This window comes from Hemicordylus capensis, chromosome 16 (genome assembly GCF_027244095.1).
Source record: "Hemicordylus capensis ecotype Gifberg chromosome 16, rHemCap1.1.pri, whole genome shotgun sequence".
Taxonomy (NCBI): domain Eukaryota; kingdom Metazoa; phylum Chordata; class Lepidosauria; order Squamata; family Cordylidae; genus Hemicordylus; species Hemicordylus capensis.
Genome location: NC_069672.1, coordinates 12156053 through 12168542, shown reverse-complemented (window position 1 = coordinate 12168542; position 12490 = coordinate 12156053). Strand labels below are relative to the sequence as shown.

General features: G+C 46.9%; 1 protein-coding gene across 3 annotated transcripts in view; it reads left to right on the top strand.

Moving 5' to 3' along the window:
* The first annotated feature begins 601 nt into the window (after positions 1–601).
* The window catches only part of SCNN1D (sodium channel epithelial 1 subunit delta), a 41331-nt gene continuing 29442 nt past the window's right edge, over positions 602–12490 (top strand). For 2 of the 3 annotated variants that reach the window (XR_008312682.1, XM_053281562.1), the window contains exon 1: positions 602–3805. The gene's annotated coding sequence lies outside the window, so the exon portion shown is untranslated. The remainder of the gene's footprint in view (positions 3806–12490) is intronic. The other variant, XM_053281563.1, reaches the window with a different exon arrangement.

Here is a 12490-nt window from a genome sequence, read left to right as displayed (position 1 = left end):
ATAATGCACACATATGCATACACATTACATACATTGCTTTGATGTAAACCGCCCAGAGACATGAGTTTGGGGCGGTATAAAAATATGTTAAATAAATAAATACACACACACGCATACATTACATATGTAGACATCCACATGTCTGAGTGTGTTGTGTGTGAGTGAGTAAAGTTTTAACAATGTAACAAAGTTTTAACAGTATATCAACAACGGTTGATATACTGGCGACGCAATACGCATAAATGGATCTGCAATGTTTCTCTCTCTCTCTCCAAGCCTTTTTTAATTGTACAATGCTATTGGTGTTAAAATGTATTGGCCCAGGATGATTAAATCTTAAGGGGAATAATATTCCCCCCCCTTCTAGATTAATAATAAACACATCTGAAAGAGAGAGGGGAAGTAGTAGTAGTAGTAACAGCAAGGAGTTGCCTGTCTAGGATTTTGTTAAGTCTGTGGCTTCATGAATGGCTACCGACACGCGCTTCTCTTGAGAGATTCGGGCCGCTTGCCCGGCTTCACGTGCGCCTGCGCGGGAGAGCTCGGGACTGCCCCTGACACAAACAGACACCCCGCCCATCTTGGCCGTCGCCATGGAGACCAGCGGGGAAGCGCCGAGGCTGCATTGAGGCCTGGTCGTTTGCAAAAAGGCAAAGCTGCAGAGAGAGTACCAGCCATTTATGGTTCCTACTTAGCATGCCACACTCCCTGCCTGCCCCACAAGAGCAGAAAAACTCCAGTTTGCAAAAGCAGCTGGCTCCTGCATTGATGTGGGGGGAAAGATGACCGTCTCTGAGCAAACACAGAAGTCCTCCAGGTTGCAAAAGGAAGGAACTGGCTTCTAGTTTGAACTATGGAGAAAAGGGATGGAGCCTGTGCAACCTGAGCGCCTCCCGTTTATAAAGCCTCTGGTTATATGTGAAGAAAGAGGCTAGGTGTCTCTGAGCATGTGCAGAGTGCCTTCCCTTTGTGAAATGAGCCAATTTCTTGGACACGTTGCTGGCTTCATGGGCAAAAGGCAATGGAGTCTCTGCTCATATTCAGAGTGCCCCGTGGATGACACTAGTTTTGGTTTTATGCAGGAAAGGACAAGGTGTCTCTGTGTGAGGTGACTGCCCTATGTTAAAGGAACGTGGGAAGCTGAGTCAGAACACTGGTCCATCTAGCTCAGTTTTGTCTGCACAGACTGGCAGCGGCTTCTCCGAGGTTGCAGGCAGGAGTCTCTCTGAGCCGTTTCGTGGAGATGCTGCCAGAGAGGGAACTTTGGACCTTCTGCGTGCAAGCAGGCAGGTGCTCTTCCCAGAGCGGCCCCATCCCCTAAGGGGATAGCTTACAATGCTCACATGTAGTCTCCCATTCGAATGCAAACCAGGGTGGACCTTGCTTAGCAAAGGGAACAAAAACCCCTCCTGTATTCTACCGAAGACAACCACAGGGCTTTGTGGTCTCCAGGAGTCGACACCGACTCAACAGCACACTTGACCAGAAGACCAGCTCTCCTCTGGCCTTATAGCAAGACCTGAGAAGGAGCTGACTTCCTGATTTTTTTTAAAAATAGTTAAAAACAACAACTATGGGAAACACCTCTATCGGGCAGCAGCGATATAGGAAGATTCTGAAAAGCATCATCTCATACTGCGCGGGAGATGGCAATGGTCAACCCCTCCTGTATTCTACCAAAGACAACCACAGGGCTCTGTGGGCGCCACAAGTCGACACCGACTCAACGGCGGAACTTTACCTTTAGAGGAGCATGTGTAGAGTGTCAGCTATGTGAAAGGAGTTGGTTTCTTCCTATTTTCTTGCAGATTTACACACATGCACACCAATGGTGTCCACACACCCCCCCGTTTACTTTCCCCTGTATAAGTAAATGTATGCCACTCACTCCTATGTGGAAATTTGCAACAAAGCATGACCATTTGTATGCAGTAAGGACAAAACCAATGTTACACCTTTTACTCTGTGTGTCTCTCTGTGTGTGCGATCTGACAGACGCACGCACACTGGAAAAGAATGTGCATTGCACAACGTCCTCCGCCCCTTTAAGTGCTTTCTCCCCAAACATTTCACCAGTCATGATGGACCTTTTGCTAGGCTTGAAACCACAGCAACATGTGTAGAAGGATCACATTTCAGAATGGGAACTTTGAGATCTGCTAATCTAACCTACTGCGCTCAGTGCAGGAATTTTTTTAATGATGATGAGGGTGATGATGATGATGATGATAAACAACTTTATTGGTTAGCTGTCCCATTACAAATTGTTCTCTTTGCAGCTGACAACACAACATCAAAACATGAGATTAAAATACACAACAAATTAAATCATAACAGACCAAAAAGAGGGGAGTGGGATACAAAATACAATTCAAAACAATTTAGGGAGGGGGGGCTTTAACCCTTTATAGTTTTTAAACGATCAGTTAAAATCAGATCAAAATTTAAAATTTTTAATATTTTATATAATTTAATAAAATGGTGTTAAAGGCCAAATAACACCTTCCTTTAAACAGCAAACACTATTTTTTCTTTCTTAACTAGCATACGCGGGGGCCTTCAGGCCTGCTCAACTTAAGGCCTCATTAATTTCTGTATGTAAACCGCTTTGGGAACTTTGGTTGAAAAGCGGTATATAAAAACTCGTCATATTCATATTTTGAAAAGAGCTGTGAGCCTTACAGATGGATAACTGGAGTGCCCGTGGATAAATACTGGCAGACATGGGGTGACCTGCAGATATGTTGGTGTTTAAAAATTCTGAAGGAAAAAGCCCCTAAGGGGGTTAAAAAAAACCCTAACTGCCTCCATATTAGTCAATGGGACAGAATGTTTGGGGGACTCAGAGGGCAGTTAACAGACAAGCAGTTGGATGGAGGGAATGGAACTCTAGGGCAAAAAGAGGAGGAGGACTTGAACAAAGAGAGTGGCACATGTATCAGCTTGAAGAACACTCCTTCAGGACAGGGAACTCTGAGGGGGAAAGGAGAGTAAAACTCTTGTTTTCTCACTTGCTGTTTCGCAGCATTGTGTTTCTCAGGGGAAAGGGGTCCTGATTACAAAAAAAACCCTGGTGAATAAAATAAAAGTTGCATATGAAATTAGACCCAAGTTAGAGGAGCAACTCCTCTTTTTGTTGCCAATTTTTCTTTTTTCACCAGGTGCAGGTAACACTTGCGCACCAGGAATCTGCTGCAAGGTTGCGTTGTAGGCCCATCCTTGTAACATATAATTAATTAAGGATTTATTATTATTGTTTCTTTTCAGCAGGGTGGGACTCGACGGCTCTTCTGGCAACTCCTGTAGCACAAATCCACCCCTGACAACACCCCAGGGTTTCACATGCTCTGCCTACACAGAATTCTCCCGCACTTTTGATTCCCTTGGCATTCAACCTTGTCTCTTACGCTGGGGTCGGCGTGGCCGTCCGCATCAAACCTCTGGATACCCCCACGGCGATCCAGCGTAGCATCCTCACCATCCCAGCTCTGCGGTTTCTGAATGCGTCCAGAGGCTGCCGTTCAGGATCTACTCACCCCTCCGGTATTTTAATCTAAACACGGGCGACAGCATGTTATTAGACAAACTCGCCTTGCAGAAAAGGGTTTCAGCACCTCGCCTGACTTGTTGCTCTAATATGCAAATGAAATGCCGTGCGGGAAGATCCAGAAGACAATTCCTAATCTCCATGGTGGCTGTGTCAGGGATGGATGTATCCTGTCAAGGAAAGGTCAGAGGTCTTCCAGTTCTCATCCCAGGGGATTCGACCCAGGTGTGGTGGGCTCTCCGGTAGCCCACGCTAAAGGTAAGCAAGCATTTCTTCATATAACCTCTCGTAGCCCCGTACAGGGCACCGTCTAGGGCGGCTAGATTCCAAATTTAAAAACTCCTCCAGTTTTTAAAACCACAGGTCATGCTTACAGCTACTGGGATTGATTTCCCAATATATTGATGTGGAGAATTATTAAGAGAATATACTCGATTCCTCCATAAACTGCGCATTGTTAGAGGTAACGGCAATGTCATTTTACTGAGTTGGTTTATTGAGTAGAGATAGAGGGATGGAAAAATTCCCCGGAAAATTTTCCCCAAGCTTAATTTCTCCATTGAAAAATTTTCCGTTTCTAAAATGGCTTCTTGTCTTCCCGAAATTTGTGATACAGTGAGCGGAAATTAATAAAGGAACAGAGGAAGCGGCTTTATCCTGAGTCAGACTCATGCTCCGTCTAGCTCAGTATTGCCAGCACTGACTGGCAGCAGCTTCTCCAAGGTTTCAGGCAGGTTTCAGGAGCTGTTGCCAGGGATTGAAACTGGGGTCTTCTGCATGCAAAGCAGATGCTCTACCACTGAGCTACAGGCCCATCCCCAATATGGTGGAGATGTTGATTTTTTTAAAAACTGTAGAAATAAGTCAGATAGCATGCTAAACCAGATCAGAATCAAGGGTTGGGGGTGGGGATAATGCAAAATCTCTGCAAGCGATGGCAAAATTTGCATGCGGAATTTTCCTGGAAAAATTTCCATGTCAAACGTTTCTGGAAAACCCTCTGCTCTGTTGGCAAGGAATTGAGCATTGGGACTGCAATCCTTGCAGCTCTTCTGTCTGTGCATTCATAGTGTGTTTACAGTGGCTGATGAATTTTATAAAAGTATGGACAGGAGGGTTTCTTACCACTTTGCTGCCACTCATATCATCTGCTGCCTAAGGCCACTGCTTTCCCATGCCTCACAGAAGGGTCGTCCCTGAATTGACAACTGGCTTTGATGCTTGGGTTAGAATGGAAAGGGAAATCTGGAAGAAAATCTGAGGTCCCTCCCAAAGAGAAGCTGAAATCTGACAAGGGTTTTCGATATGGAATCATTACACTGGATACTTATTTCAGACAGTTCCACCACATTTCTGCATTTGATCCTCTTGCTTTTTGGTTAATGCACAGCATTCCCCTTTCCCCTTTGGGGCAACAGCCTCCTATTATGGACCATTTCCCTCACTTCCACACAAGTGGATGTAGCAAGGATTTCCTTTCTTTCACACCATCCCTTCTTATGGAACAAAGAAAAGGGTGGGAAGGAAGGGGGACAGCTTATAGTTATTTCCAAAAGGGCTGGAAATGTTGTGGCCCTTATGGACCCAGAACTGGAGCAACTGGGGGAGATGCCGGCAGACTCAGGGTGACCCGCAGGTATGTCTGAGGGTTAAAAACCCTAAAAGTAAAAAAAAAAAAAAAAAGAATTCACAACTGCCCCACTGTAAATCAATGGGATGGAATGTGAAGGGGTTTAGAAGGCAGTTAACAGGTCAGAGCTAATGGAACTCAGTGGTAAGGAGGGCTGAGGAAAGCTAGGCTTGAACAAAAAGAGTGGAAAATTTCTCAGCTTGAAGGATACTCTCTCAAAACAGTCACAAGGCCTTTTGCTTTTGAGAGGGAAAATATGTCTCAACCTTTCATTGTGCTTAAGCACATGCTCAGGTAACACATGCACAACATGGATATATTTCAACATTATTCATTGATTTATTAAATATATCAATTTAATTTAATTTAATTTATTATCAAATGTGCTTATTTATTGATTAAATTTTCCTCCTGCCCCACAACAAAACTCTCTCGGGGGAAGAAACACTATTCTCAGTAGTGCTCTGGACAGAATATGTTGCGGAGAGGGTGCACAATTAATTTCTGCCTGGGGCTGCAAATAATATCTTTGAGTCCATTGTGGCCACAAGGGTGATGTGGCCGCAGATAGATGCTTGGTTACGAGCAGGAAAGGACAGGAGATTTATACCGTCTGGTTGACGGAGGCTGCAATCCCACATGGTGAGCTCGGAAATAACTCCCACCAAGAGAAGGATTTAAATCTGCCTGTACTGGGAACATTGGAAGCCGCCTTACATAGAGCTGCCTACAAGGAAAAGAACATAAGAACAGCCCTGGTGGATCGGGCCCCACACTTCTGCCAGGCTCAGCCAATCTCTAGGTGGCCGTATAGGGCGTCAGTTTTCAGGGGGCGCATAAACAGTGTCAGAGTATAGCACGGCTAGTTATTCTGTCTCACACTTGTATCACACCCCTGAAACACTGCAGAGAGTGCAGTAAGAAGTCATCCTGTTCTCCAAAGGGCCTGCACGTTCTGCAGCCCCAAAAGCACAGACCTCTTTGCACCGCAGCCCCCAAGAAACAGCTAGTCTCACCCGCTGTGCTCCCTCTCCTGAAGATGAATTGCCTGCCTCAGCATCCAAGTCCAAAAGCAATTTCCAAATTCGCAGCAGCATCTTTTCATCTCTCAAGTGTTAGTTTTGCCCCCATAATAGACTGGGCTCTCTGCCACTGTATCCTCAAAACCAGCATGGTCTACCCATTCCCTGGTCATCTGTGCAGGTGGTCATTCCACCTGTGCAGCTCAAGTTAGAGCCCGGACCCATCCCTGATCAGTGACCGTAATAAAGGAGGAGGAGGATTAGGGAGTGCCGGTGGGGCAGGTAGTGGTTCCCTTAAAAAGCAGGTAAGGAGCTCCTTATTGACTCATCACCCTCCCCACTGCTGTCCCTCCAGTGGCATCTACTCTCCCAAAGGCTGCGTGCGGTAGCGGGCGCTGCCAGTGGAAAAGCAGCGGGCAGGCGGACGAGCAGGTAAGGAGCTCCTTACCTGCTTTTAAAGGGAACCACTCCCCATCCCACCAAGCCGATTCAAATGCTGCTGCCCAATCCGATTCGGCGCGTCCCAGAAGAGGCACCGGTTCGGCACGTCCCAGAGGAAGTGCCGAATTGGCTCATGCACATCCCTAATGATGATGATGAAGAAGTAGAACAAGGAGGAGCTGGAACTCTGCACTTCTCAGCTGGGGGGGATCATATTCCACCTCGGCCCAGCCAGGGTTTCGGCATCCCGTTTGAGTAGGAGGCCTGCTCACGCTTCTTCAGGGTAAAGGTTGCACGGAAGTGTCTGCAAGCAGAAAAACCACAGAGTAAGGAGAAACAGCAAAACTAGGCCAGTAGGACGGAAATACAGACCACAGGTTGAGAAAGAAACACGGGGGTGGATGGCGGGGGGGGGGGGGGGATGCCGGGAGGATTAGTAAACATGAGAGAAGAGAGAAGTAAAAGGGCCTGAAACTCCGTGTAGTCTCAAGGGACCCTTGTCCGGGAAAAGACGAAAGAAAAGAAGAAAACAGGGCAATTAAGTGGATGGAAGGCATCAAAACATTAGAAAGAAATGCCCAGTTATAAGAGACTCAAACATTCTAGGTTTTCCCCCCTTATAGTCCATGAGACAGATCCACACATCGGTACCATCTGGGGAGACCGATGCTCATCGTGATTTCTGTCAACGTCTGCCCCCCTAGAGATGGGAGAGGTGACAGCCTTGTTACGCGTACAGCTTTCTGGGTGTGACCACCCCTTCTTTATCCCTACCCCGAAACGATTCGGATCGAATTGCCGACATTTTTGCACAGAGGGTGAGGGTGAAGGTCAGAGACAGAATGAAAAGGTTTCTGTAGTCTCTCCGTGGAGTAATCTTTGGAGGACACACCAGCCCATTTTCTTTCCATTCCTCTGATAGCATCAATCGAATTGTCGGTCTCTGCCCACTTTGGTCGGCTGCTGGACCAGAAAAGAGTTTCTGGCCCCTGGGGTGTGTTATTCTGCCTTCACATTTTTCTGGTTTGAAAGCTTTTAGACCAGCATCACAAATTTGGCTGCTGCGGGCCTGATGGTCAGGGCAATCAAAGCATGAGAACCCTTTGAAAGCTGAAAACCCTGCAATGCAATCGCCTCTTTTCCATCTCCAGGGGTGTAGACCATGTCAAATATGATGAGCAGTCATTTCCCCACATGGTCACGGCCACCCCAGCCCAGCTTATGGGCTATTAAATTGACCTGCCTCTCGGATCGGTCAAGATCAGGTGAGTCTCCGATTCGGCTGTCCGCATCAAGGGCTGTACCATTGGTTTAAAATAAATAAATAAATAGGGGACTTTCGGGAATATACTCCCAGTTTTAATGGCAATGTTTTTGCTTCTTTGGCTACCTTGATGGAGCAGAGCCAAATGAAGCTTTGGAAATTCACTTGATTCAGTGAATGGTGACTTGCAAGTGCCCTGCTGGTTCCTTTGAGGAAGAAGCGTGGGTTGGGGTGCTGTAACTTGCAGAAGAAACAATAGGTGTTGCAAGCAAAATAAACCGATTGGATTTCATCATATAAACAGGTTGCCGAAAAGAATACCATGCATGATGGGGGTGGGGCCTGAAACCTTGGAGAGCTGCTGCCCATCAGAGCAGACAATACTGAACTAGATGGACCAAGGGCTGGACTCAGAAGGCAGCTGCCAGTGTTCACTAGGAGCATCTTTAGCCCAGTGGTAGAGCATCCGAGCATCCGATTTGCATGCAGAAAGTCCTGAGTTAATCCCTGGCATTTCCAGGTAGGCCTGGGAAAGTCTCCTACATGAAACCCTGAATTGCTGCTGCCAGTCAGAACAGGCAATACTGAGCTAGATGGAGCAATGCTCTGGCTTATTATAAGGCAACTTCCTTATTCTGTCTCTTTAAAGTTTCTTTGTGTTCTCGGGAGCTTGTCAGGGAAGGAGAGGGCTCAGCAGCTGCAACCCATAGTTCTACTGAGCTATGGCCACTACCTAGCCTCTGAAGCTGCTGTTTACTGATTCCAACCTTTGCTCCACCCAACCCAGTCTTGTCTGCTCTGAGTGGCAGCATCTCTGCAGGGCAGGATTGCACTACTTGGGCCTACCATCTGCTTTTGGACTACAGCTCCCATCGACCCCAGCCACAGACAATAGTCAGGGATTGTGGGATTTGTAGTCCAGCATCTGCAGGGCGGGGGGCAGAGTTGCAATAGTATTTACTCTTTACACCTTCTATCCTGTTCACCACTGGGGCACTGGGACAGAGATAGTAAGCAAGAGTTTTCCTCTTTGTTGTCCCACTCGTGTTGTCTCTTTCTCTCTCTCTGCTTTGGCTTCCAATTGGTAGACTCTCAGGTCTCCACCTCCTCTTCCTACCAACTTGCTAGATTTTACCATTTCCTTCTTCCTTGTTCTGCTCTTCCCCCATGAAGATGTAGAGAGCTCAGGCTTTCTATCCAAGTATGTAACTTCCTAAAGAAACCTTTACAAGTTTTGGGACCGTAAACGTCTTCCTCAAGATGCTCTTAATGGGCTTGGTTCTGCACTCCTAATGGGCTTGGTTCTGCACTCTTAATGGGCTTGGTTCTTCTCACACATGCTTGCTCTGCTATAATTGGGATCGCCGAAATCCCTTCCCTAAAACACAAAGAACATGACCAGCACCTCCAATCTAATTTTTATTCCTCTGTGTAAACCGTTTTAGGAAACTTCTGCTGAAAAGCAGTATATAAATACTCGCCACCGCTGGAGTAATCCTTTTAAACGGAAGGTTCCGGGGGTCAAGCCTGGGACCTTGCACACGCAACATGTGTGCTCAGCCATTGAGCTACAGGCTTTCCCCATAAGTGGGGCTCCCCCTTCTTTTTTTGCAAACACACACACAAAAGCAACAAACATTTTGTAAAGGTTCAGCACGTGCTTTTCTGGACAGCTGCCCAGGCAAGCCACGGTGGTGGCCCGCCTGCATTCTCCGGCCTTTCCAGATGCCGGCGCGATGCCTCACTTCCGGTCCCATGCACGCGTCCGACACCGGCTTGTTTTCATCCCAGAGCTCCTCTTTCATCGGAGCCAGAACTGGCTTTCTGACCTGCCTTCTTCCCTCTCGCTGGGCGGGTGGCCGTCCCGCCTCTGCTGGGGATGGAGGGAAAGCCAAGCGGCTTAATTACCTTGCGCAACTCGTTGGCTGCCAAAGGGGGAAGAAGAAGGCAAACAAGTTCATGGCCTTGGAGTGGAGAAATCCCACTGCCAGACTCCAAAGACCCCTCTTGAAAACAGACTGGCGGGAAAAGCTTGCCGTATTTACCTGAATCCAAGACTAGGCTTTCCCCGTGTTCTTTGCTGTTAGAAATCAGAGTAAAGTAACATTGTGCCCTCGAGTTGGTGTCGACTCCTGGTGACCATAAGAGCCCTGTGGTTTTCTTTGGTAGAATACAGGAGGGGTTGACCATTGCCTCCTCCCGTACAGTATGAGATGATGCCTTTCAGCATCTTCCTATCTCACTGCTGCCCAATATAGGAGTTTCCCATAGTCTGGGAAACACACCAGCGGGGATTCGAAACAGCAACCTCTTGCTCCCTAGGCGAGTTACTTCCCCACTGTGAAGGCTGTCTTAAATTCAGAATCCTCTTCCTTATGGGCAAATACAAGTATTACCTATATTTCACCAACTATATTCCACCAGCTTCACCACAAGGCAGCTTCCTCTATTCCTATGCCATATGTCACCTGCATATAATTAATATACACGCCTGCACTCTGCTTCATGTCTGACTATAAAAAGAAGAAGCAAAAGGGCCTAAAGGAATTCACGGCCACAGGATGTGAGAATAGCCATTGGCTTCAGTTACTTTATCCAGAGATTAGATATATTCACACTGGATTGGTCCATCAGTCACTATCAACCGTGGTAGCAAAGAACAAAAACTGCTTGTTCCGAAGTATGTTCTGCCTCTGGATGCCGGGGGAGGATTCTTGCCTTCCTGTCTGGATGATGAGTTCCCCAGAATTATGTAGCTGACCACTGTTGGGAACTGGAGACTGGGTGAAATGAAGTTTTAGCAGCACTTTTCTGGTATTCTCAGATCAGGGCCAGCCAGGGAAGGCATTTCACCAAGAGCACAGCACCCTAGTCCTCCCGTTGCTTACCAATAAGCAACCTGGACCACGAAGCTTTTATGGGGGGTGCAGGTTTGGGGGTCAGCCAGCACCATCTGATGCATTCCAGCCTATTGTTGCTAAGAGGCTTCCCTGCTGCAGTTCCCACCTCTGACCAGAGGGTGGTGCTGGTGCACAGCCTGACTCCTTCCCTGATTTCGTCTGAGGTCTTGTGCCCTGGTGAATAGCAGGCAAAAAGTACTTCTTTCTTATCCTCCTGAATCACCATTATGAGAACGCCCATTTCTGTTTGCACAAGGTTATTTAGGCTTTGGGAGTATTCAGATAATCAGGCATGTGGTACAGTCCTTTTGGGAAAGGGCTGTACCATTTTAGAAACCCGCTTTTGAACTTTGGTGCTGGAGAAGTCTTCTGAGGAGACCATGGACAGCCAGGAAAACAAACCAATGGATCAGAGAACAAATCAATCCAGAATTTTCACTCGTGGCACAAATGACCAGGCTCAAACTAGCATACTTCGGACACATTGTGCGAAGACCCAGCTCCCTTGAGAAGTCCGTCATGCTGGGGAAAGTTGAAGGGAAGAGAAAAAGAGGACGACCAGCAGCAAGGTGGATGGACTCGATGACGACAGCAATGAATGCACCACTGCGAGACCTTCAAGGCCAAGTTGAAGACAGACCATCCTGGAGAGAATCTATCGATGTGGTCCCTAAGGGTCGACACCGACTTGACAGCATTTAATCAATCAATTAATCAATCAGTTGGGGACTGCATGCTTGAATGTTCCCTTACATTTTTTAAAAAAATGAGGGGGGGGGACAAAACAATGTTGCATTTGTTAAGTTAGCTTGTCAAGAGGGCAAATCTAATCTCATATACTCTCTAAATGGTTAGATTTCTAAGAATTTAGTGACATGGAAGAATGTTTGTTTGTTTGTTTGTTTGTTTGTTTGTTTGTTTGTTTGTTTGAAAAAATCTGTACTCCTTTCCCTTCCGAAATGGGCAGCACCCAAGGTAGCTAACTGTCATATAAAATTATGAGAACTCCCAAAGAAGAACAATTTAAACCAAGTCACCAACAATTAGTAACACCGCAGTCAAATCAACTGTAAAATGCAGCCAGGAAACAAACCCTTCAGCACCTCAATAGAAAAGCTCCGTTTTTAATCACCAACGGAACTTTGGCCACAAAAGAGCAGCTCTTTCCTTCAGTAGCAGGGAGTTCTGCAGACTGAGAGCCACTGCAGAAAAGGCCCCGAATTCACTCCCGATGATGGCGAAACCCTCAGTGCTCAAATAGGGTCTCTCCGTCCTGCAGTCTGGACTGGTACGACCCCAGCAGAACCCTAGCTTGAAGCACCTCTCTGTCCACTTCTATGAATACCTGAGCTTGCAATGAAGTCTTCCAGCTTCTGCAAAGCAACAATTGCTTTGCCCTTAATCATCTATCTAGGTCAAAACCATCGTCTCCTTGACCAGGTGATTCACCTCTGATTGACTCGATAGAAAGCCGCTTCCTATGTACGTAGAAGGCCCCAAAATCGACCCTGACGATCTCTGGCAAAAGGGTGCCAGTCAGTGTAGCCAATCCTGAGCTTGAGGGACCAATGCCCTGACTCAGTAGGCAGCAGCTCCGTATGTTCATCCATGTTCCGAACATATAGATGGATGTGGGATGGAGTTCTCGGAGATCAGTTGGGGGACGAATTTCTGGAAGCTTAGGTT